This window comes from Ambystoma mexicanum, chromosome 5p (assembly GCF_040938575.1).
Source record: "Ambystoma mexicanum isolate Mex_15411 chromosome 5p, UKY_AmexF1_1, whole genome shotgun sequence".
NCBI classification, from domain to species: Eukaryota; Metazoa; Chordata; class Amphibia; order Caudata; family Ambystomatidae; genus Ambystoma; species Ambystoma mexicanum.
The window spans coordinates 1,106,000,119-1,106,027,658 of NC_090930.1; positions in this window are offsets into that span (position 1 = coordinate 1,106,000,119).

A 27,540-nucleotide genomic window follows, 5' to 3' on the forward strand; every position below is an offset into this window, starting at 1 on the left:
ATACGGCATTATTGTGGCCATTGTGCGGTAAAGATAGTAAAATAATTTACAGAGATGGTACAGGTGTTCACACGGGCTACAAGCGGCGAAGGTAGCTGACCAGAGCACTGAAACGAGTCACAGAATACTCAAAGTAACACAGAGAGAGGAATGGAATCGAAAATCTGCTGCTGTATGTTGTGAAACGGTCTGTTTATACTTATTGGGGAAAGAGGCGTCCTGCCATTTCCATGGCAACACGTCAATAGCTGAGGCGCAGCGATTGTTGACACGAGACGTGCTTGAAATGGGCAGTACGCGTCTGCTGATGTCAGGCTCAGGGGCGGGGGATTTGATTTAGTGCCGCAAAGGCAGGTGAGCCAGGTCGATGCGGCGGAATGATAGGATTATCACAAAATGGAGGCTGATTTCGAGTGCGATAATGGGCGAAAAGTCGGGTAAGGTCCATAGGAAAGTTTCCTACGATCTACCGATTTATGCTTACAAACACATGGCCGACCCGTAGGGACAATAAAAAAAAAGTCCCGGAACTATCCTTTAAATAACTGCATAGGATAGTCAGCAAATTCTGTAGCCAAACAGGTGTTTTCAAGATTAGTACAAGATCGTCAGCATACCACAATGCCTTCACTTCAACACCATTCAGTTTTGGAGCGTCTGCGATTGCTTTGTCAAAAATCCATCTGACATCATTGATGGAAAAAGTTAAAGAGAGCTGAAGCAAGAATACATCCCTGCTTCAGCCCTAGTTTAGTTGTTATTGCCGCTGATAACAGTCCCTCAAAATACAGTCTTATATGTACAGCAGTGTCTGAATGGAGGGCAAAAATAATGTCACTTAACGTGGGAGGGCATTCCGCTTTGATAAGTTTGTTCATAAGTTTAGATCGAGAAACTGAATCAAAGGCAGAATGCAAATCAACGAAGGCAAAATAAATTGGTTGCTTTGTTATTTGAGCTTGTACTTTGATGGCATTTAAGGTGATCAAATTAACGGTGGTCCCCAAACCAGCTACAAACCCCGTTTGCTTTGGATCACGCTGATGCACCCTGGCGGTCCATTTGTTAAAATCGCTTAGAACCAAGCGTGAGAATATTTTTCCAGGATCATCTAACAAAGCAATTGGGCGATAACATTGTGGACGATCTCCCTTTTTATATATTGGAACAATCAAAGAAGAACGCCAGGACTTAGGTATCTTTTTAGATGACAAAATGTACTGGAAGAGTATTACAGAGAGGTCAATGGCATTGCTACAGTTTCACTTTCAATTCCTTTAGCTGTAAAATGGACTCCCTCATGTTCAGGGCAGGCCACCGCCAGATCACCTCCTCCTTCTCTCTGTTCTTACTCTCGTCATCTGTTTTCCCTGCACTAGTTTTATGTGATTTATCTGAATTTATATCCTTCCTTATTTTATCATGGTGACTAGGTTTAGATCAAGGTCTGTCGTCTCGGATCCCGAGTCCTGGTCACTCCACTCCTCCTCCTCCTCACCTGTGGGTTCTTGTTCCAATGATCCGCCAAACCTTTTCTTCCACAGTGCCCTTTTTTTAATGTAGATAGGGTCTGCCCCGGAAGGAAGCCACCCTGACACTTGAGTAAGTGGTCCGGGGGGCTCCTCTTCCAAAACTAACTAGTTCATGGGAAAAGCCGTTAGGCATAAAAAAAACCTATCCAGGCGGAGGCTGGTAGTGCTTCCACAGAGTTGTTAATGGTTGGTGATACTGGCGAAGAATAGGTCTGAGATGTCAGTGACAGCCAGAAGGACCTCCAGGTATGCCAAGTACGCTGACCAAAAGGTAAGGAAAGACAATAGGGAAATCAGGGGGCTAGCAGGGAAGCAGAGGGAAAGACAAGGAACAAGGGTAACCCGCCAAGAGTCACAACAGCAGCGCAGGGGAGAAGAGGAAAGATGGGATGAAGTTGACGAAGAAGACGGGAAGCAGGTAGCACGCAAACACAAAGATAATTAGAAGCCAGGGGAGGAGGAAGGCGAAGCAATGATTGCCGGCGGGAAAACTTGAGCGCACCAACCAGAAAGCCTAACGCGAGAAGGGTTGCAACGCGTAGGCTTCCGGGTTGGAACGGTGGAAAAGGCTTTCGACGGTTGCAAGCCACGGAAGACTAGACCGTCAATGTGGGCTGCGTGTGTGCGTGACGGGGAGGCTAATGGCTGCCCAAGCGCCACCTGCTCCACACACGCCAGCCCCCGCGGTGTATGACAGTTTATCACTCCATTGTTGACAATACTCAAATGGGAAAAGATCGTATCCCAATTCATGGAAGTTATCTCATTTGTTTAGAAGAGCTTCATACACCATTCTAGATGGAACCACTAGCCTCACATAATCATATCTAAATTGGTGTATGAAATCTACCAATTTTTGATCTTTAAAGGTAAGAAGTCTTTAATTTGAACTTCATTTAAGAGGGCTAGAGCGCGTGTTCAATTTAATGAGTCTGGACCCCCATAACGAACATATATTGTAGCATGAGACTAGGCTCCTCCAGAAACACTGGCTCCCTCCCGCATAATTCAGGTGCTCCAACATGATGCACATCTTCTGAGATGTTAACTCGTATTGGTTTATGCAATTGCTTTGTGGTGCCAGAGACATGTCTCTCTTATCGAGAGAGTATCATTTTGGAGGCCTATCATTAGAACCCAGGAGATCTTTTAATTTATCCCAAAAAATAGTCGCATACTTCCTTCATAGCTGCCCGTTTTGTTAAATCATCTGCAGATCTTGTTATCTTGTTATTTATTTTGTTAATTCTCTTATTACAGGCTAGTTGTGACCTTAATAGTGACATGTAATAAGAAAATGATAAAAATAATTTGCTATAATCCGTTATTAGTCTTCTGTTATAATGCCACCATGTCTGAAGCTTGAGGCAGCAAAGAACAGAATTATAGTTGCAACTGTAACAGTTAATTAAAGCTATTAAAAGGTTTTTAAATTAATTCCTTTTTTGTGAAATAGCTTTCTGTGACTCTTTACAGCCATTCACTGATAAGGAACCTTTTATGGGTGTATTTGTTTGTGCATGGAATTCAACACAAGAGGAAGAATCTAAATGTTATTACTTATTTTAAACCACATCATGAAAACATGTTGGATGCAGTTTTATAAAACTACTTAAACTATTTTACTGCAACGCATTAGTAGCTGCATATTCACCTTTTTAATCCAAACAGATTATATATATATGTTTATCAGCAAATAGAAGATCTCCTATATTACATCAAGCAAGAGGCCATATATTAAAAGGGATGCAAGTGTACAGCCATGCATTAAAATTAATAAAGTTTGCCTTACCATAGGTAAAAAGGATCTATTTGATTACAGAACTCCTCTCTGGCTTGCATTATCCTTATAATGTATAGTAGGGGACACTTTATCCAATACATGCTTGCAAAAAATAAAAGCAACTTTTGCAAAGATCGACTGCACTCTCAGATAACGACATAAAGATCCTTGAAATCATACCGTAAACTGAATGTTCATTTTCAAAACAGTTTTCCCTTTAGATTCTAATAAAATGTTCTTAATTTCCCAAGTATACAACAGCAATCTTTTGCATCTATTGACATTATTTAAACTGTATGTTAACAATATAAATATTTGCAAATTACAAAACAGAACAATCTGAATATACAATAAAAAGTACAACCCAGTCCTTCAAAATCTGTTTGAGTACAGCAAGTGATTAGTGTCAATAGCATTTCAAACTTGCTACTGCTATGTGTGAGGGTCCATGAATGAGACCCAGACACAGAGGACTCATGATTTTGGTTATAAACCTTTGTTAAATGATAAAGGGTTGGAAAAGGCCTCACTATCCCTAATTTGGGACGAGTTTCCCTACCTCAACCAAAACTGATGGGTCTGTCCTTTGTCAAGATTTCCAAAGCAAAAATATGTCCTGTGTCCAAAATCCTATCCTGACCCTCAAACTCTAAACTAACTCTAAGGTTTGAAGGATATTGTAACTGGTTCTCAAAGTGTACAAATGTTCAAATCAAACACCAAAGTGTAAATCCAGCCAAAAAGATTAAAGTGGACAATGTTCACAGTTCCAAGGAGTGGTCCCCTTCCCCAGGTAATTTTTCTCCAAAACGAAAAGCTCAAACAAAGAATAACCAAGTTCCTTGTAACCCAAGGATTCACTGCTCCTGAGGAAAGGGCTTCCTTCCCCAGGTTTCTGTTCACATTCAAGACAATTAAAAATCCTAAGGACATGTGCTTTTTGTGGGATTCTCTTTTTTCACTGTATTACAAATTGGGTGTCTGTCCCAGACTTGCAGGTCACCTGGTATACTTCCCTGGCAGACTCTTTTCCACATTTACAACAATTCACAATCTTAAGGACATGGATCTTCCTTGAGATTCTCTTCTTACTGTAGTTTATCACACACACTTCACTTTACTTGGTATACTGGTATTTTCTCCTGCATTGTCTTGGATGAAGTATCTTTCACTTTCTTGCACACACTTGGCATTGCCTAGTATACTCTCCATCCAGGACCTCTATGCAGTTTCTGTAAAATGCTTGACTTTGCCTGGTATAATCTTGTGCCAGGACTTGTATGCAATGTCTTTCAAACAGTTGGCTTTGCCTGGTATACTCTGCTGCCAGGACTTGTATGCAGTTTCTTTCAAACACTTATGTTTAGTACTTTTAATATGATCATTCAGCTTGCTTTCCAAATACTTTGTATATTTTACTAACAGGTTTCAACACGCAACGTCTCTCTGGTTTTCCTTCTTGGTCTCCCCCAAGTTTCTGCTGAGGGTCCCAGACCGCAGCCTTATTGTCTAGGGCTTTCTTTATCTCACCCGACAGTGCTATGTTTTCCCAACCCTTTCCCGGCTCACTGGTTCTCTTCGTGTGCTTTCTCAGCATTCACTACACCAAGTCTAGATATTTTTCTGTCACCTGCGTCTCTCTCTCTCTCTCGGCCCTTGCCGCCACCTCCAGTAGGTGTTCATCTTCGGTCAGCTTTACAGCCTCTGCAGCAGTCAGGAACATGAATTGCTTTCTTGTGCTTCATTCTGGTTACTGCTGAGCCTATCACTCACCGGGCTGCCCTCTGACTCCGTGTAGCTGCTTGGACGTCCGCGTCTCCGCCGGTACCGCGCTCAGTCCTGAGTTGGAGAACTCCGTGCTTCTCTTCCCAGCATGCTTTTAAACCATGTGGGGCAAATCGAATTTCCCCAGCGACTAGACCGCTGACAGTGGTTCTCATTAGGAGTAATCATCATTGCTCCTCACCTCTTCCTCGTCTCAGTTGTTGTCAGTTATGTGATAGTGGGGAAACTGATGTTGGATCTCATTGGGATAAATAATAACGACTACCTGCTTCTTCCTCATCTCAGCTGTTGCAAAACTATTCTTTAGGTGATAGGAATACTTGAAGTAAACTTGGCAAGTGGTTAGGGGAGAATGTCACAATATGCCAACAAGGCATGTGGAAGGGAGGCAACATCCCTAAAAGGGAATGGGGTATATGTGACTTCCTCTGATGATGTTGTATTATCTCATGAGGGTCACCTCCCGCCATGTGGTCCTTCTCATATAGCCACCCCCAGGATCAGGATCAGATAGCGGCTGCCGTGCCCTGGCCACAGGCATTTGAAAGCATGCCTCTATTATATATTGTCTATACTTCTCAAACAAATCAATAACATATTGTCTTTTTAATTTCCACAGAAAGCCAAATGACCAACTAATCTTTTTCAAAGAGTTGATTTTCTGCATTTCGCATTCAACACATTTGGCACGTTTCCTATGGTGGTCAAAAACTGCCACACCTATGACTTATAACAGCCGGCAGACATCTCTGAAACTGTTTTCACCTCATCCTCATTCTTCTCCTTTTCTTCCTGGGGGTCAATTGCTGTTGTGCCCCTGTTTTGTTCATTCACCTACTGGCCAACGTCATCATTGTGATTATTCGTGAGCGGGAAGCTGGAACCGGGAAGGCTTCTGCAATCGGAAGCTCAACCAGAGTCTTTATGCTCTTGGCTGGCTGAGATTACAAAATGTGACCTGGAACATCACCAAACGCCTGTGTGTGAATTTGACAATGATTACACTGTTTGGTCATTCAAGGTTAAGTAATGAGCAGCAGTCATGGCTGCCATGTAAATTGATAACACATGTGCAGCAACTTAAGATTCAATTGTGGCATCAGATTTATTGCTCCAGTGACGTAGTTATGATTCAAAACAGAATCCCCTGATGTTGGGACTATCGTGTGTTGCCTGATGAAGATGTGACTAATTTGCCGCCAGTACATCGAAACCGGTTGGTCTTGTTTCAAAAGCCTCGAAATAGGATCATGCAAAGTAATTAATACCCATCCCAGGGAGAGAAGAAAAACTGTTATTAATCGCAATGATGTTCAAAAATATAATTTTTATGTGTGTGAATGGGACGAGTGAATGCAGACATGGATGTGCTTGTTAAGACTTAGGCATTATGCCTATTGTGGATTTTAAGAGACAATTGGTTGTGACTTTCCTGCATTAAATTGTTGCTTTTAGATGTAATCTTGATTCGTTCAATATAATTAATTAAATACATTTTCTACTTTTGTAAATTGTATCCTGTGACTTTTTTGTCTTTTTGCTCAAAAACCTGTTTTTGCCTAACGACATCTCCTCCATCTGGTGGTGGTAGTGGAGGCCCCGGGGTGGATGCTACTGACATTACAGCTGCTATCCTGCTTTGAAGTGTCCCAGTCAGGAATATAAACTTGAACGTGAAGAAGCTCTATGGAAATGAACAGAATACATTGGTGATTCCCATAGATATGTGCTGCTGGGGAACCTGAAGTCTAAAAAATTGCAAGACAATTTGAAATAAGTGGAGAGAACAGTTAGAAACGGCTGTGCCCCCTAAACATGGCAAAAGAGTCTACTTTAAAGATGGCATACAGTGAAGAAAAACATGTTATATGTGTTCATGGACAGCCAGCACCAATTGTAGACTATGTAACAATGTGGGATAGGCGTGTTTGTGTTATGATGTCCACGATCACGTTGTGCCATTTGCAAATGTCAGCACACCCAGAATGATGACAACTGAATGTTTCATTTTGATGGCCTTACGTTTTTGTTTTTCAATTATTTACAACTATGACAAGGAAGCCAAATCATTATGTGTCACAAAAGGAGAAGATTGGGGAATCATGATAGGTGTGTGATGAGGGGAGGCAAGCATGGAAACCATCACATATTTGATAAATTATGTCTACTGTGAATCATTGGGTCATTGGGTCATGTTGGGGGGATTGTTCCCGTGTGTAACTTCCCCAATGATGTTCCATTTCTCTTTTAAAACATTTTCCATGTCCCCGCATAATTTGATTACATTGAACTTGATTTCTGACATCATTTTTTTTAGTCTGTTTTCGATTTTCTAAAGTCTTTGGTTACTCTCCATTCCCACGGATGATGAGGCCCCATCCCTCTTGTTTGATTCTTGTTATGCATTGTTTTGCTGCTCTAAATTGTGGAGTGCAATATATTTTTGATCGATTTGCAGGTTGTCTCTTTACATCTCTTATACACTTTTCTCTTCTGTTCTTTTGTCCTATTTCTCTGGCTTCACTTCCAAATATTCTCTTGGCGAAAATGCCTGGGAAGACGTGTTCACATCTCCTTGGAGGGATCATAACAAAATACAAGATGGAAGTAATCCAAGCAAGCTACTGATGAGTTTTTAAAAAGATATCTTACCGGCAAGAGAATAATTGGAAGTAAAGATAAAGAAATAGGACATAAGAACAGAAGAGGAACGAGTATAAGATATGAACAGACAACTATACATTTCCTCCCTACTAATAGGGGGAGTAAGGTGGTATTGAGTTAATGTGGTGTTGGTTCATTTAAACGAGAAGAGAGAGGGGTGGCACTGGCACCAAACTAAAGATTTAAATAAAACATCTGATTCGTCTTTGGGTAATGGGGGGTTCTTTGGTGTCAGAAGTGTGATCATCAACCCAATACAGAGGTCACTAATGGACTAGAATACATAGGAGCTTGGGAGCAGGAGACGGGCATTGGAGGCCACACAAACTGGGAGATACTGTAGAAAATCCAACACCCTAACTGATTAGGCATACATACCCTTACAAAGTTCCCAGGGGTGATCACTCATGACGTATGTAGTATATATATGTACTGGGTCCCAGAAGATGAGAAAGTCATGGTGAAGACGTATCTCTGAGTGGACGTACTTAGGGACTGTGTTGGGTGCTTTCTATCCGGCCAGAGAAACCAGATGAGGTAACCATATGAGCTATTCACTTAGCTCATCCCTACCATGCACCCCAGTACTGTCTGGGCCCTTTTGGTCAACTACTCTCCTGACCCTATTCAGCTCCAGAGTGAAGAGGTGTTTGGTCAGTTCAGCTGGGCTGCAGTGTGGGCTGCCAAAAGAAATCAGAAGAGAGGAAATACCTTTGAAGACAGTCACATCAGGGGAATCCAACCCCAGTCCGGAGAGCTGAAGCTGCCCAGGGTAGGAGAGCCTAAAGGTTTTCCCAGCGATCTCAACCCAAAACATAACACTGTGCAATGACCTGGAGAAAGAACTGGAAAACTCACTTGCTGTCTTGGCTGAGACCTCAGGAGAACCCAGTGTGAGATGGCTGAACCCAAAGCCCAAGCCATAAGAGAAGAAAGGCTGTGAGCCATACCCACGGAATCCTGGAACCCAAGTACTGACAGTTGACTAGACGGGGTAAAAAAGAAAACCAGAAACCAAGAGGCCCTCTACAAAAGAACCACCCAAAGGGAAAAGGACATATGTCTTGCAGAGATGTATTCCGGCCAGGAGAACATGAAGGCAGAGATAAGTACAACGTACCTGTTTAAGGAAGATCCCTCTGAGGAGTAAGAAGGTCTGTTCCCTAAAGTAATAAGACAACTGTGAGCTGTCTTATTGCAGCAGCATACACAAGCCTGAGGACCTGGAACATCTACCAGAGGGAAGTGGGAGGGAAGTAAAAGGATGAATGTTTGTGGTCGATGAAGAAGGGGGCCCCTGTGGATGATCTGTACCCAGTCTATGGACACCCAAGGGTGAACCAAGATATACTAAGAAGTCAACATCTCCCAAAAATGGTAAGGGAAAGCCAGTCAAGGGGATCCCTATGCACCCAAAGTTAAAAGCCAGAGGAGACATTTTAGAGGAGGCTTTTTGAAGTCAGTTCAACTCCATGGGAAAGTGATGTGAGTCTTGCTGGGCTCTAGGAGCATTAAAAATACCATAAAGCCAGTATTACTATCCCCTGTCTCCCATGAAGAGAGCAAACAGGAATAGAAAGGGTCGAGCAGTGTGACAAGATCAGCCTCCTGACCTTGTCAGGAGAGTGTCCGACCGCTGTCAGTGTGAATTAAAATGTCATCAGTGATCTCATCGCGGATGCCGTTTGTGATGTCATGTTACGCTCACCTGGACCCCACAGGGGTGTCGATCGGATCCGGACAGCTGCGGTCTCCTTCAACGTGATGCGTAGTGCAGAGATGACTGTCTGGACTGGCTTTGTCTTGTCTAGTCTTGTCTGCTGGACCTGAAGAAGTATTTTCCTGCAAGTGGAGACAGGGATTAACCACCTGTGGGTTTTAGTGATGGTCTCCCAACTGTTCTCGCTCTCCCCCACTAATCACCTCTGATATTCCCTTAGTAACCTCACCTTATGTTCGTAAAAGATGAGCTCTCCATCCTGCGTGTCTTGCAGGGGCGCGTAGATACCAGTTACTTCACTGGTTTGAAGGCTTTGGGAGAGTTCCGGTAAATATTGACTCTGAAGTCCCTGGCAAGATTGGTAAGTATCAAGTTCAAAGAGTTCAATGTGCCCGATGTTCACTCTTGTCCCCTTCCTTCCTTAAGTTGCAACTGAGTTTGTGAAAAGAAGGTCTCGTAGCTGCTGCTGGCGTTCAGGTAAGAGTCTGTGTTACCCAACGCTGTCCGGTAACTATTGCATGCGTTAACGTGTTGTTTTTCTCCCTCTTTACAGATGCGGCATATGAAAATGTGGAGAGTTATGGAATAATACCGCCAGTGGTAAATTAGGTAAGTCTATGGTGGTAAGAGGTTGTATTTGTTGATTCCCTTGGCTCACCTTGTTTTTTCTTGTGTCCCCCTAGGTGCCGGATTACGGCAAAGAAATGATGGAGACAGTGCCGGATCGAAAGATGCTGTGAGAACTGGTGAGTATGGCGCCGTGCTGGAGCTGGCGAATCGACGCTTGCAGGACTGATGTACTTTCCAGGTCCAGAGATGAAATGGTTCCGGAATTAGGTGAGGAATTTGAAATAAGTTTGTTTTCTAAGCTTGTCCTTTTCTTCTTCTTTATTCTAGGAGCTCCGGATTTGAGGCGGGCGTGGCAGAAGACTGGATGCTGGCTACAGGCACGCGGGCGTGGCAGAAGACTGGATGCTGGCTGCAGGCACGGTGAGCGTCACGCTGCTGGATGCAGAATAACGCGAAGCATGTGCTGCTGTTCGGGTGTGGTTTAAATAGCCTCCAAAGTAGTTCCAGGTAAGAAGTTCCCCAGAGCCACGCCCGAGTAAAAAATAGTCCCTGTAACAAAATAGTCCCATCCAGGCCTCATGTAGGCTTGGACTCTTTTGCAGCATGGTCTGCATCAGGTAAGTAAAGTCTATGAGCCTGGCGCCAAAAGCACCAGGACTGACCCCAGGCAGCCCCTAGCCAGGGCTGCTGAGGTTTAAAAAAATGTCTGGATGCCTGCTCCCAGAGCTGAGGGCCTTGGTCGCCATGCCTGGGGATAGGCATCATGACAGCACTCCCCCCCAATGCTCCTCCTAAAATTGTTCTTCCCCATGGCCCCGGTTTGTCTGGGAAGTTCTGATGGAATCTTTTCACCAACCGAGGTGCATGAACGTGGTCGCTAGGCTCCCATGATCTTTCTTGTGGTCCGTAACCCTTCCAATCGATCAAATAAAAAAGTTTTGATTTAATCATCTTGGAGTCCAGGATATTTTTTACCTCGAATTCAGGTTCTCCATCTATCAAGATGGGGTCAGGTGGTTTGGTTAATCTTGTCCCTGGTTGAACTGGTTTTAGAAGTGAAACATGAAAGACAGGATGAATTTGCATATTAGAGGGTAATTCCAATTTGACGGCCACCGGGTTGATAATGGCCTTAATGGTGTAAGGTCCCAAATATCTAGGATTAAAAGTCTGAGTTCCCTTCAGAGGTATATGTTTTGTAGCCAGCCAAACTTGATCCCCAATCTGGTATTGTGGAGTTTCACTTCTATGTTGATCAGCATTTTTCTTGTATTTCTCTTTTGCTTGTTTCAAATGTTCTGTGGCTTCCTTAAAGGCTTGTGTAATAGTAGAGTGCAAATGACTAACTGCGGGCATTTCTAAGTGCTGAGGCGAATCGAGTTCTGAGGTTCGAGGGTGATGTCCATATATGGTATAAAAAGGGCTTTGTCAAGGCGTCTTCAAACTTGCCCGGCGCAGAGGCAGCACGAACTCCTGCCTCCCCGTAGGGTCTTGACACCTGGACCTGATAGGAAACTCAGGCTACCGCAACCCGCCGGGGAAAGAGGGTTAGGGTCCGCTGAATGGATGGGTAAGGGATTGTAGGTTCACCGGAAAAAGGTTTAGGGAGAGGTTCTGGATGGGAATGGGAATTATAGGGAAATATGCTCCTCAGCTCCTGCCGCCCCATCCACTGGTCGTTCTCGTGGTGAGTTCTCCGCCCACTCATTCAATCCTCAGTCATACCATAACCAGTTATTAGGAGCCTTTGTAGTGGAGCTTGGAACCACTGCAGGAGCTTTTGCTTGGAGCTCTAACCACAACGGTTGCACCAAAACAGTGTTAGCATGAGCTTTATATTCCCCACTGCCTTCTCTCTGCAGTTACCAAAAGCCCGTGCTAACGTGCGCAATTACACGATATCTCTTGTCATTTACAGGGTACCTGGCAGCTTAGACAATATATATATATACTTTAGTAAGGAACCAGAAATGTACTTAGCTGCGGGTCGTGAGCTTGTTCTCCTTGACGCGGCATGGGAAGTCCCCGAAAGTTCATAGCAAGCTCTGCTGGAAAATACCAAAAATACAATGAGCATGTGCAAGATCAGACTACACCTTCTAGCACTGACTTGTGCTCCCAAAGCACTACGTGACCCGGTGGTGTGCTCGAATCGGGTTGTCTTCACCCGTGTTTCCGCACACGTGCCTCCTGCCCTGCCCCGTAGGAGACTCGAAACTGTACGTGTCGGGTTGCCTCACCCGGAACGTTACCCTCAGAGTGTGCTCGGATCGGGTTGTCTCCACCCGTGGTTCCGCACACGTGCCTCCTGCCCTGCTCCGTAGGAGACTTGAAACTGTACGAGTCGGGTTGCCTCACCCGAACGTTTCCCTCAGTCACCCCCACATAAGCACTCTGCATGCGGGTTATTGTTCAGCCATACGTTGCGGTCCAAACCGCCTGAATCCTAAGTCTGCATGCACCGCGACCTCAGCCGCTTCTTTAGTCTTTCTCCCTGCACGCGGATTTAATATCAAGAAGCACTTATCTCAAGTTGGCGCGGGGCCTGTAAGTTCAGGTGGGCGAAGTGCCCCGCGAAGGCTGGCCCTGAGCGGAGCGCTGGGAAACACGTCCGTCCTCCACGGAAGCCGGAATAGCAAGCGGGGAAGCGTGGGCGCGGTTCGCGCATGCGCTGTTCGTTGGGCGTTGCCCGCGTGCAGATATTTTCCTCCCAGCTGGCTTGTGAAGCACACGGCCTGCTGGGATTTGTAGTCTCTTGATGTTTCTTAGTCCCTGCATACTTTGCCTGCAATAGGGATGAAACATCCTCCTTATGTACAGCATATAAGGTTTCCAGAAAGGGTTCACAAGGCTTTGGTGACTGTGGGATACTAGTTTCCTACATGACGTGCTGCCAATCTGCCCAGCCCTGACAGGCTTTGTCTGGTTCCTGAATATACAGAGTTATTGTATACGTACTCGGAAATCCATAAAATATCTTTCCAATTGCTTTCGGTCTGGTGTAGCATGCAGCGTAGGTACTGTTCAAGGGTCTGGTTGGTCCTTTCCGTCTGACCATAGGTCTGGGGATGGTGACTTGTTGATAGCCTCACGTCGATTTGTGCCAGTTGACAACATTTCTTCCAAAAATGCGAGATAAATTGACTACCTCGGTCAGAAACCAATACGGAAGGGAATCTGTGTAATCGAACAATATTTTCGAGGAACTCCTCGGCCAGAATCGAAGCAGAAGGTAACCCCTTTAAAGGAATAAAGTGGGCCATCTTGGAAAAAAGATCCACAATAACTAGGATGGTGTTAAATCCTTTACATGGAGGTAGATCTGTAATAAAGTCTAAAGACAAGGTGTGCCATGGTGTGGGTGGAATATCCAAAGGTTGTAAAAGGCCAGCGGGTTTTTTCTTCTGGCTTTTGTTTTGGGCGCAAATGCCACAAGACATCACAAATGACTTTACATCTTTTCGCCAAGTGGGCCACCAGAACTGTCTCTTAATTTTCGCTTCAGTTTTTGCGATACCTGGGTGCCCTTCCATCACGGTGTCATGGTAATTGGAGATGACTAGTTCTTGTATTTCCTTGTGTGGTAGAAATAGTCTTCCTTGATAGTAAGGTAGGTCATTGACGACTGAGTAGTCCGGGCCTTTCTTTACCCAGTCCTGCAGGGTTGCTGGATAGAAGAGTTGTTGGATATTTGAATGAATATCTTCTAATGTCTGTAGAGTAGTTATGCCAAGAATTCTTTGCTCGGGAATTATTGGCACCGGTTCCGGGTTTGCATATGCTTCTCCCATCCCTATTTGGGATAAGGCATCTGCTTTGCCATTTTTGCAGCCTGGTCGATAAGTGATCACGAAATTGAATTCGGCAAAGAACAATGCCCATCGAAGTTGTCGTGATGATTGGGCTTTGGCTGTTTTTAAATACTGCAGGTTTCGGTGATCGGTGATTACGGTAATAGTATGCCTGGCACCAAGAAGATAGTGCCGCCAAGCCTTAAAGGCAGATTTGATGGCTAATAGCTCTTTATCGGTAACTGCATACTTTAACTCAGGTGCTGAGAACTTTCTGGACCAAAACGCTACTGGGTGAAGTTGACCGGTTTCAGGATCCTTCTGGGACAGGACAGCTCCCATGGCTAAACTGTATGCATCAGTTTCTACTATGTATGGAAGCTCAGGGCGTGGATGCTTTAAGACAGGTGCTTATGTGAATTTCGCTTTCAGCTCTTGGAAGGCCTTTTCAGCCTCTTCGGTCCACAAGAAGCGTTTGTGTTTTCGCAAAAGTGCTGTGATGGGGTGTACAACATGGGAGAAGTCCGGAATGAATCTGCAGTAGAAATTAGCAAATCCGAGCATGCTTTGTACCCCTTTGACTGAACTGGGTGATGGCCACTTGAGAATTGCGTCCACCTTTCGAGAGTCCATTCGGACTCCTTTTGGAGTCAGGATAAATCCAAGAAATTCAACTTCCGAAGCATGAAAAACACATTTTTCCAATTTTGCATATAACTTGTGCTGGCGTAGTTTCTCAAGGACTGCACGCACATGCTTAACATGGTCTGATTCTGAGGAGGAGTACATTAGAATATCATCTATGTATACGACGACACAGACGTCAATGAGTTCACGAAGGACATCGTTCATAAAATACTGGAAGGCTGCTGGTGCATTGCACAACCCGAAGGGCATCACCTGATATTCGAATAATCCGTACTTGGTGCGAAAGGCAGTCTTCCATTTGTCGCCTTTCTTGACACGTACCAGATGATATGCCCCTCAGAGATCTAACTTAGTGTAGATACAAGCATCCTTTACTTGGTCTAGTAATTCGGGGATCAGAGGCAATGGGTATCGGTTTTTTACCGTAATCTGATTTAATGCACAGTAATCTATGCACGTTCTAAGGTCACCTTCCTTTTTTGGCACGAAGAATAAAGCTGAGGATGCAGGAGACTTGGAAGGACGAATAAAGCCATTAGCAAGGTATTGGTCCAAGTATTGCTGTAGGTGACTATTTTCAGGTTCCGTGAGGGCCTAGATTCTACTGCATGTGGGTTGTGCACCGGGTAGGAGGTCGATTTGACAATCATATGATCTGTGAGGACGTAATGTATTGGCCTGTTCTTTTTGAAAAACATCCTGAAATTTGTGGTATTCCTGAGGTAACTGCACGATTGGGTTAACGACTGTAGCCAGGCCTTTGTTCAAAGTTTTCTCCGGGTAACAGGTGTGTGCACAATCCGGGAAGTTTATTCTCTTCTCTCACCAATCTATACAAGGATTATGTGTTTCCAACCATGGCATCCCCAGTATTATCTGGAACTGTGGGGCTTTGATTAGATCAAACACAATAGTCTCACGATGCCCATCTTGACTCAACAGTGTCATCTCTGTAGTGGAATGAGTTACAGGCCCCGAGGTAATCTCAATTCCATCAACTGTGGTGATGACATCTGAAGTGGTTTTTTTGCAAAGAGGTAGATTCATCCTTGACACCAATTTGTGGTCCATATAGTTTCCTACGGCCCCGCTATCTATGTATGCCCTTACTGCGTGCATACGTGATGGCTGCCTGGGATCAAGTAGGACCATTGGGATGATCAGATGCGAGGTCTGAGTGTCCTTCTTTAAGCTCGGCAAGCAGACCTCTACGCTTGTCGGGCGTGGTCGTTTCCCGAATCAGGCTCTATGTGGCTTTTATCAGCAACTCCTACCACCTTCTTGGGTGGTTTTGTAGGGCAATCCCGTAGAAAATGTCCTGAGGTTCCACAGTACAGACACAACTGCATCTGTCATCTTCTTTCTCTTTCCTTTTGAGTTAAGGGTCCTTTAACCCCCCCGATCTGCATAGGTTCAGATGCATCTGTTCCTTTGGGTTTAACCAATACCCGGTTCTCGAACTTAGCTCGATCAGTCTTTCGGTTCTGAAGTTGGTGGTCTAGCTGGACCACTAAGTCTATAAATTCTGTGCAATCCTGAGGTGGGTTCACAAGTTGAGCCAAGACATCTTTGAGTTCTCCCTGAAGTCCAGGATGAAACAATGTAATGCGTTTTTCCTCCGGCCACCCGGTTTCCACCACCAACCTATTGAAGGTTGCAATATAGGTTGGCGATCCTGGTTACCTTGTCGTAAGGATAAAAGTTTGTTGTCCAGGGCTTGACCCTGTGAGTGTCTGGCGAATAGTTTTTCCATGCTCCTTTGAAAACCCTGAAAATCCCGGAGAAGAGGATCATCCTGGTTGACTAATGGAATGGACCAATCCGCTGCGCTGCCACTAAAATATGACAATACAAAGGCTGCTTTGGCTTGGTCATTTGGAAAGGCTCCCGGTCTGCATAAAAAGTGCAAGCGGCATTGGTTCATAAACACGGCGGACCTTTTGGGGTCCCCAGCAAAGCGTTCGGTGGAGCTAACGGAATATTTCCTGGTAAAACCACTTGCACAGGATTGCTTGATGAAACGGGGGTTGGGTGTCTCCCATATCCAGGTAGGGGTGTCTGCCCAGCTTGGTTTTGCAGTAGTTGCCTAGCCAGATCATCCGTGCGCTCCTTTAAGAATCAGTTCTCTCCTGAGGGCATTAGTCTCTTGTCGAGCGGCATGTACTTCCGCCCTAAGTTCCCCCAATAATTGGGCCAGTTGGTCGGTTTTCTGAGTTTCCATAACACCCGGGTGGGTATTTGTAGAGAGGCTTTGCGTTCTGTTATGCTCACCTGGACCCCACAGGGGTGTCGATCGGACCCGGACAGCTGCGATCTCCTTCAACGTGATGCGTAGTGCAGAGATGACTGTCTGGACTGGCCCGCCTAGTCTTGTCTGCTGGACCCAAAGAAGTATTTTCCTGCAAATGGAGACAGGGATTAAACACCTGTGGGTTTTAGTGATGGCCTCCCAACTGTTCTCGCTCTCCCCCACTAATCACCTCCGATATCCCCTTAGTAACCTCACCTTATGTTCGTAAAAGATGAGCTCTCCATCCTGCGTGTCTTGCAGGGGCGCGTAGATACCAGTTACTTCACTGGTTTGAAGGCGTTGGGAGAGTTCCAGTAAGTATTGACTCTGAAGTCCCTGGCGGGATTGGTAAGTATAAAGTTCAAAGAGTTCAATGTGCCTGATGTTCACTCTTGTCCCCTTCCTTCCTTAAGTTGCAACTGAGTTTGTGAGAAGAAGGTCTCGTAGCTGCTGCTGGCGTTCAGGTAAGAGTCTGTGTTACCCAACGCTGTCCGGTAACTATTGCATGCGTTAACGTGTTGTTTTTCTCCCTCTTTACAGATGCGGCATATGAAAATGTGGAGAGTTATGGAATAATACCGCCGGTGGTAAATCAGGTAAGTCTATGGTGGTAAGAGGTTGTATTTGTTGATTCCCTTGGCTCACCTTGTTTTTTCTTGTGTCCCCCTAGGTGCGGGATTACGGAAAAGAAATGATGGAGACAGTGCCGGATCGAAAGATGCTGTGAGAACTGGTGAGTATGGCGCCGTGCTGGAGCTGGCGAAGCAACGCGTGCAGGACTGATGTACTTTCCATGTCCGGAGATGAAATGGTTCCGGAATTAGGTGAGGAATTTGAAATAAGTTTGTTTTCTAAGCTTGTCCTTTTCTTCTTCTTTATTCTAGGAGCTCCGGATTCGAGGCAGGCATGGCAGAAGACAGGATGCTGGCTACAGGCACGCGGGCGTGGCAGAAGACTGGATGCTGGCTGCAGGCACGGTGAGCGTCACGCTGCTGGATGCAGAATAACGCGAAGCATGTGCTGCTGTTCGGGTGTGGTTTAAATAGCCTCCAAAGTAGTTCCAGGTAAGAAGTTCCCTAGAGCCACACCCGAGGAAAAAATAGTCCCTGTAACAAAATAGTCCCATCCAGGCCTCATGTAGGCTTGGACTCTTTTTCAGCATGGTCTCCTATGGCGCCAGGACTGATTTCTATGATGAGCCTGGCGCCTAAGGCGCCAGGACTGAACCCAGATATCCCCTAGCAGGGGCTGCTGAGGTTTAAACAAATGTCTGGATGCCTGCTCCCAGAGCTGAGGGCCTTGGTCCTGAGGCCCGGGGGTAGGCATCATGACATGTCATCTGTGTTAGTCTGAACATTGCATGGCGGGGGCATGAATTATATTTGCATAGCTTACCATAACTGGTGATTTTCGTTGCTTTTTAGATTTTGCGTCCCTTTAACAAAATGTTTTTACTGAATTTCAAAGTTTATTATTAAAGCTTATTAGGCAGACCCTCCAGAAAATTGCGGCATGAAATGGAAAATATTGCGGCACAAAAAAGAAAAGAATTGCGGCACCCAACTGCGTTTTTTGCGGCATTTTCTAACGTTGAAAAATATATCATTTAACATCTTTTTTAGCCTAAAACCAAGTAATTGCAAGGCTTTTGTTAGTGAGGAACAAAATGTGTTCTGTCTGGCTGCACTCTGTAGGACAGCCAGGTCGAGTCACCACAGCCTAACATTTTGGATTGTGGTGGGGGAAGGGGGATACAGCCTGATGAGCTCCAAGGAAATGGTGCTGTGCCACTACTTCCAGCAGACAAGTGGAAAGCAAATAAACAGATAGGCTTGAATTCAAAAGTGCAACCCTGGTTGAAGCCCATAGGTTTGCTTTTCGCTCTTCCTATGACCCCAGGAGAGAGGGGGAACAACTCTACACTTCCCCATGGAAGGAATCCATGAGGCCAAGACACAGGGGCAATGCAGTGGCAGTAACTGCAAGCCCATAATACCTAGCCAAACAATGAACTCTCTTGGGTGGTCATAATTCCTTGGTTATGCCACCCACACATGGTGACTAAACACACCCACAAACAGAAATGAAACATCACAACACTACCAGGGGTCAAGTCCTACAAATTAAAGTGGGGGAGGGAACTCATTAACAAATGCAATGGCATGTGATGTCATCAGAAATTAGCATATCAAGGTGAAATATGCATATATCATTAAAATGGCTTTGCATAACCACCAAAATTGCACAGGACGAATGGCATTTGCCTTTCATAAATTTTAACACCCAATTTTGTGCGTAATAGGTGTCATACAGCCCAGCCTTGATTCAAGGCTGGGCTGCATGATACAAACGCTCGTAGCTGTATTCGTTTCAAATTGCTTTACAATTATTGTAAAGCAATTTGAAACGAATACAGCTACGAGAGTCTTCAATTGGCATCATGCAGCCCAGCCTTGATTCAAGGCTGGGCTGCATGATACAAACGCTCGTAGCTGTATTCGTTTTCAAACTGCTTTACAATTGGTATCATGCAGCCCATGATACCAATTGTAAAGCAATTTGAAATTAATACAGCTACGAGAGTCTTCAATTGGTATCATGCAGCCCAGCCTTGAGGCTGGGCTGCATGATACCAATTGTAGACGAGCGTCAGGAAGCATTAAGTTTATGCTTTCTTTTCCGGCGCTAATTTACTTTCCTGTCGAGCGCCGGGAATGAAAACAGTCCAGTGGCCTCTTTGGGTGCTCTGAGTTGGGGGCAGATGAGTGGACAGGCCAGTGCTTACCTGGCTAGCTTCACCAACTGTCAGCTCGGGCACTCAATGAGCCTTGGAGGTGCCTGGGGTCACAGCCAAATGCTGTGCATCTCCCAGGCCTGCGTGACCCTCCCCCAATCCTGGGCCTGCAACGCAGAGCCGAGGTGTTAACCCTCAAGCTGCTGCAATCAGCAGCCAGCTGTGTTCGCTCTAAATCATTAAATGAGCGCGAAAAAAGACACACTAAGCTAACGTGTCTTTTTTGCGCTCATTTAATGATTTATAGCGGCAATTGCGGGAAATGGCAAATTTTGCGATTTTTTTGCAAATCGCAAAATCGCCATAAGGTGGATGGTCTGATTAGAGCAACTTAAGCATAATGTCCATTCAACACTATTTTATCACTGAATACATCACATACATATATGTGTCACAGAAATGACACTACAACACACAACCATGATTCAAGGGATTTTATTTTAGTCTTTGCTTGGGCCCCAGGGCCATCCCTCTCTCTCTCATCTAATTAAACCAATACCACCCTATCCCAGGATCCCTACTGCCCAGCTTAGTAAATACAGAATATTCCACTTTACTGTCTAAGCTCTTCCTTATTTTGGAGATCAGTGCCATATCTGTGTAGCGTCCCTCTGGGTCTTGCTAACTTTCCCTTCTCAGTAAGTGACTGGTGGTCTAAGGTAGCATTAGGTTGTGCCATCCAGACACTCAACCTGATTTTCTCGTTTCCCTGTCCTGCTCACATCCTCCTCTCCCTTCTCTCCTTCCTTCAATGTTCCCCTCTCACTAACCTCTGGATTCCAACTCTACCTTCCTCCACTCTGTCTACTCTCTGTCTCCCTCTCTTGTCCCTCCGACATCACACACTCTTTCTATGCCTGGCCTTCACACTTTGATGTTACGTCTTCGCACCTACTCCCACCTCTATACTACAATTCCCACCTCCACTCTACTACTCCCTCCTCCACTCTACTAAACCATCCTCCACTCTACTACCCTTTCCTCCACACCATTACCAGGACACCTCCCTACTTCCTCCACAATACTACTACCACTCTTCCCTCTCTCCACACTACTCCTACTACTCTCCCACTACTACTACTTATGTCACTTGTCATGTAATTTGTGATTTCATCAGTGTGCTTAGTGGCTGCACAATGGGGGCCTCTCTTGGATAAGGTGGCGTAGCTTCGAACACCTCCCGAATTTCAGGGGGTTTGTTGCATTAACTGGTGTAAGTAAGGCATGGTATCAAACAGTGAAGACAGACACAATTGATTACAGTTTAAGGTGTTTATTGAACTTCAATGGCTTGGTAAAACACCTATCTAAACCTAAATCTAAGGATAGGAGCAAGCTACGACCATCAAATAATAGCGCATTCCTAGTGGAGTCTGTCAAAATAAAAGGGCCTATACTAATAAACCTATTTCCAATCCTTACTTCAAAATAAAAGATGGTGTGGGATAACAATGTACGCAAAAGAAAAGTGTTCAAGAAATGATATGTCAGGATAGTAGAGCAGTTAGCTTTCCTTCCCCACGTTTTCAGCACAGGCAAAGTGACACGTGCGGGCTTCGCACACACTATACTTGGCCACAAGGTAACAGTTTAACACATAGGCATCAGGGCCTTCAGACCAAAGTCTCGCTCACAATGACAGTCACTTAATGCAGAGGGCCTGATGCAGCAAACAAAACACAAATGTTCCTTTCTTTTGTCAAGGTTTCACTTTCACAAGTTCAAGACTGTTCTCCCTCCTTCGGACTCAGATCACAGGTCCTTCTCGTCTGGGTTCAGACCCCTTTTGATACCAGAATCGAAGACTTTCGAATGTGCGATGGGTTTTGCTTAAAACATTGCAGGACCACTTCGATTCACTTCACACAATTTACACTTCACATCGATCTACTGCTTTCATTTCCTTTCGGCAAGATACCGTACAGAGACCTTCGATTGAGCACATTCATGATGCCAGACCACTCTGTCAATCGTGTAGTATCTTTTCTTCTAATGTTCAAATATTCACCGGCGATAATTGCCTGACCTCGCCTGACCATAGTATTGGGACATTTCATGTACACGGCTCGGGTGTGAGTCTGTTTTCTCCCATAACGGGTTGTCCAAGAGAAACTGATTGTGCAGGAAGGGGGTGGCGGTTTAAGTTTCTAAATATCCCATCGGATAGGTTGGGATGAAGGTGTTACAGGGAATAGAGGGATACCGCATCTCACCCTAAAGTGTCCCACTCCCACTCCCCAAGCACCCGTCACCCAAGTGATCCTACCGCACTGGTCCACCCCCAGGGTCTGGATCCAAAGACGATGGCCAAGGCCTGGCCACCAGAGAGATCCGAGGGGACTAGCGGATTATGCAACTTTGGGTTTCTCACAATGGGCACCTTAATGTCAGTTCAAGTTTTTATTCACTGAATTTTAAGGGATTTGTAATTCTATACCTCCCACCATCTTTAATTCTGCCTTTTGTATGATAACATAACTGATATCAGATCATTTGTTAGCAATATCTGTTATTCAGCTATGCAATATCGGTTTTTCAAATATTTCGTCTTTGTTTGTGTCCACTAGATAAAACAGGGTTAGTTATGGTGTACTATGATGAGGACGAGTGAGGTAGTTGGGAACTATGATGAGTAAGAGTGAGATGGTGGCAGTGGAGGGATGCAACAAGGAAAGGCATCAAAATTGAGATTCAATAAGTAGGATCTTAAAGCAGCTCATCGGTATCCAGCATTAATCAGTGACCAGGAGCTATCACTGGGGAATGAAGAGCTAGTACTTAGAGTTCTGCAAATCTAACTTCCACATAAGATGCAAAGATAACATTCTGTTCATTATTTATGACCCCTTATGCTTTAAATGGCATACAGATGTATTTGATTATTTATAGATTGTCCCAAATGCACAGAATTAAATTCACACAGATTTGTTTGTTCGGCACCAGATGGCCTGAGGAGACAAATGTAGCTCCTGGTAGCTGTTGTGTCAAGCTAACCAGGCTCTCCTAGGCCCTATCAAGGAGCTAAATAGCTCACATCAATTTCGAGCCCTGCACGGAAGAGTATGTTTGTAGTAGTGGAGTACTGTGATGAGGAAGAGTAAAATGGCATTAGCGGGGTGCTGTGATGAGGAAGAGTGAGTTGGTGGTAGTGGGGGACTGTAAAGAAGAAGAGTGAGTTGGTGGTAGTGGGGGACTGTGAAGAAGAGTGAGTTGGTGCTAGTGAGGCACAGTGATGAGGAAGAGTGAGTTGATGGTACTGGAGTACAGTGACGAAGAAGAGTGAGGCAGTAGTACTGAGGCACGGTGATGAGGAAGAGTGAGTTGATGGTAGTAGGGTACTGTGAAGAGGAAGAGTGTGGCAGTGGTAGTGGGGTACTGTGATGAGGACGAGTGAGTTGGTGGTAGTGGGGTACTGTGATGAGGAAGAGTCAGGCGTTGGTAGTGTGGAAATGTGATGAGGAGTGAGGTGGTGGCAGTAGGGCACTGTGATGAGGAATAGTGATATAAAGGTAGTTGGGGACTGTGATGAGTTAGAGTGAGTGGTGGTAGGGGGGCACTGTAACAAGGAATAGTGAGGTGGTGGCAGAGGGGGACTGTGATGAGAAAGAGTGAGATGTGGCAGTGGGGGACTGCGATGAGGAAGAGTGAGTTGGTGGTAGTGGGATACTGCGATGAGGAAGAGTGAGTTGGTGCTAGTGTGGAAATGTGACGAGGAGGAGTGAGGTGGTGGCAGTACTGGACAGTGACAAGGAAGATTAAGATGGTGGTAGTGAGGTACTATTACTGCAGCAAGAAAAAGTGGTGTGGTGGCAGTGGGTGACTTTGAGGGGAAAGATTGAGTTTGTGGTAATGAGAGACTGTGATGAGGAAGATTGATTTTGTAACAACTTAAACGCCTATGAACTACTAACAGTGTACTATGTTACTAATGAAGTTCATAGAAAGGAATAACAGAATGATAGACACTAACCTGATCCGACAGCAGACCATCTGGAGCAACAACTGCAGAATGGAAAGATCACCCGAGAGTCCCTGCCCCTCCCAATCACCGGAAATGCGAGTACCAGTGATGGAGAAACACGAACCCCAGGGAAACCCTCTGGGGGAAAAAACCCTGGACGTCCTGGACCGGTTCTCCTGATTGAATGGCTCTTCTCAGGGCGAAGTGTGCTGGAGGAATATGACGAGAGTTCTAGAGGACGAGAAAGGACAGGTAAGTAACAGATAGCATGGCAGGTCTTTGAATGGACGTCTTATGGAAAGGCTCTACACTTACGGAAGCCCGAATAGGCAGGGGTTAGATCACTTGTGTCGACCGACCCTGAGAGATGGTAATGAAGTTGATTGCTGGAGAGGGTATGATTCCTAGCAAGGGAAGGAATGTTAGTAAAGACACAAAGGGAAGGAGGGAAAGTAAGAGTCGAAAGAAGCCACGATAACTTACTTTCTCGCTACGGATCTCTTTTCTATTTCGGGTGCTTGAATCGAACAGAAAATATTGCTCGGAGGTAAGATTGAGGATTCGGGATTCGAGAAGGAAGCGATTTGCGGCATGACAAAGGCGTGACAGATGTCTATGATGGAAAGAAAGGTAGTCAGAATGGGGAGAGTTAGAGAGTACTTGCTAAAGTATCAATAATGGGGAAAAGAGTATTGTCAGTATGCACACAATAATGGAGGAGAGGAATCGACACTCTCCCCCGAACCACAGAAGCCGAATGAATTCGACCCTCCAACCGTGGTTGGCACAGGCGCCTGATTATAGACACAGGACACCACGTGGCAGCCAATGGGGGGAAGAGGGGTTAGGAAGAGGTTGTGGATAGGGTAGGGATGTAGGAACACCGGATAGAGGGTTAGGGAACTCCTAAGGTGGATAGGAAAGGGGAAGCACAGGGAAAAAACCTCCTTATCTAGTTCTTTTCCTAAACTAAACACATAGGTTATGCGCTATTAATCTTGCCTCCAGCCTACCTCCAAATCGTATAAACACACCTTAATACGTGTGAACATGTAACAAGATAAACATATAGCAAGCATATATGAACACCAACAATGGAATTAGATTCCATACATGAAATACATAACACATGGCCCGTTGGGCAAGCTGAAGCAACACTGAACACATATAGCCATAATGTACATGCCCAGACAGGGACACAGATCACTGGTGTGCCTAAACAGCCCCTAACCCTGAATGTCCTGTACTGTATGTTGCTGATTTAGCAACCCGAAACATGGTCCACACTCTGTCGTGTGCCTTTAAACACACGAGTATTAAGCATCGAAGTCCTTAACAAGGATTTACTGAAAACACACACTTTGCTGTAAAACTCGTAATGTGCCCAGTACTTATCTGAGCTCCGAACAGCCCCACGGGACCACTCGGAGTCTGAAGAAAACGCTGTAGCCAGTCCGCCAGCTTCGTATTGCTCCAAAGTCTTACGGGCTGTAAGGAAAGCTTCGCTCACGTCTCGCTCCGACCGCACCCATCCAGGAACACAAAATAAGCCACACCTGCGGCTGCGAGCGTGTTGGCTTTATGCTGCCCTTCATTACTTGCAGCTGGCAACGCGCGGCAACTTGCGCTGAACTACAGGTCCTCCCCGGAATGCTGGGAAATGTAGGTCTCTTTACCAATGCTTTAATAAGCAAACTTAGTTACTCCCCGGCAGCACCAGCCCTTATTCCTGACAAGTATCCATGAACTTATGGAGCATCACAAACAGCAGAAGCGACGCACCGAAGCGGTTTCCGTGTTCCTTAAGTGGAGTCACGTGATCCGTCAATTGCGTCTGCCGGCAGCATGCAGCAACTAATCTGTTACAATTTGTGCGCCAGAGCTCTCTAGCCATCTTGCAGTTCACACGTAGCATGCCTCCGTATAGAGACTAAGTACGCCTACTTAGCCATCGCTGGAAAGGTGTAACAGTATGCCCCCTCCTCAGGGGAGGTGACCCCAGCTTACCCGGGTGAAGATGCAAAAAACGTTGCACCAGACGGGGCGTGTGAACCCCCGATGCTGGTTCCCAGGTTCTATCTGCAGGTGAGTAACCCTTCCAATCAACGAGGAACTGGAGAAAGCCCCGATGGTACCGAGAGTCACAAATGTTGGCCACTTCAAACTCCACTTCGGAGCTGGTCATCACAGGAGGTGGTGAAGGTCTGGAGGATCGAGGAAATCGATCCCGTACAGCTAACTTGATCTGAGATAGGTGGAAGACTGGGTGGATACGAGACCAAGAGGGAGGTAAGGCTATTCGTACTGCAGTAGTACCCACCCGATCTAATACTCTGAAGGGTCCAAAGAATTTGGGGGATAGTTTAGAAGGAACCAGATGTTTGGGAAGAAAGTGAGAAGAAAACCACACACTGTCTCCCCTGTTAATGTTTGGTGCATCTCAACGATGTTAATCCGCATACTTCTTGGCACGGTCTTGTGCTGCTTGCAGTGCCAAGCGTGAGGTCCGGTGTCCCATCTGAATGTCAGCTACAAGACTGTCTACTCCGGGAATTCTTGAAGATGCGGGAGAGATGGTAGGGATGAACGAAGGATGGTATCCGTAGGAACAATAGAAGGGGCTAGTGTTCAAGGCTGAGTGTCTGGCATTGTTGTAAGCAAACTCTGCAAATGGCAAAAGATCCACCCAGTTGTCTTGGGCAGCGCAGGTAACCCTCCAGAGTCTGATTCAGACGTTCCGTCTGTCCGTTGATCTGAGGATGGAAGTCTGAACTCAGAGCTCTCTTGATACCAAGGACCTGGCATAACTTCCTCCAGTATTGAGACGTATATTGAGGACCTGTGTCGGAGACGATGATATCGGGAAGGCCATGCCGCGAGAATATTTCTGAAATAAAGACCTTGGACATCTGAGCAACTCCTGGAACTTTAGGCAATGGAATAAAGTGAGCTAACTTTGTGAAATAGTCGATGGTAACCATAATGGTGGTATTCTGAGATGAAGGAGGAAGATCCACAATGAAATCAGTAGAAATGACCTGCCAAGGTCTTTCTGTAATGGGCATGTGGGCAAGTAAACCAAAAGGTGAAGTGCGCAACGTTTTTGATTGAATACAAATGCTGCATGCCTTGACATAGTCTGTGACATCAGAATGAAGAGTAGGCCACCAAAAATGATGCTTAACCAGGTCAAGAGTGGTTTGAATGCCTCGATGTCCAGCAGCCCGGGCGTCGTGGCACATCCGTAGAACTTCCAACAGTAGAGCCGAGGTAGGAACTAACACTTGACCAGCATGGAAATACAAATTCTGTTCCCTGGTAAGATGGTAAGAGGCAGCTAGTTCTTCGCAATGTTGGTGTTGAAGAGAAGTTTCCTGTTTAAGGATATAAAGAAAATCGGAGATGACAGAAACAAATCGGTCTCTGGGGAACATCTTCTCTGGACAGAATCTGGTGAATTGAGGAGTTTTACGAGAAAGGGCGTCTGCCCGCAGGTTCTGGTTCCCTGGTAAGAACGTGAACTCGATCCGATAAGGAAGAAATAAATCAGCCCATCGTGCTTGCCTGCTGTTAGTTGTTTGAGCTTGCTGCAGGACTTTAAGATTCTGGTGATCCGTGCGGACCACTGCTGGAAAGGATGATCCCAGTAAGAGGTGCTTCCATTCCTCAAAGGCTCACTTTATCACCAAGAGTTCTTTTTCTAGCACAGAACAATGTTCTTCGGAGGAAGTGAAGGTTTTGGACAGATATGCTACATGTCTTTCATCCCCTTGACTTGACAGTTGTTAATAAGACCGTTCCTAATGCATGATGCGAGGCGTCAGTTTCCACTACGAAAGGACGAGTTTGATCGGGAGTAACCAATATTGAAGCAGAGGTAAACAATCCCTTTTAAGCGTCAAATGCTTGCTGTGCTTGCAAGTCCCAAGAGAACGTGACCCCCTTCTTTAGCAATCTTGTTATGGGTAGAACGGTCTCGGAATAGCAAGGAATGCACTTCTG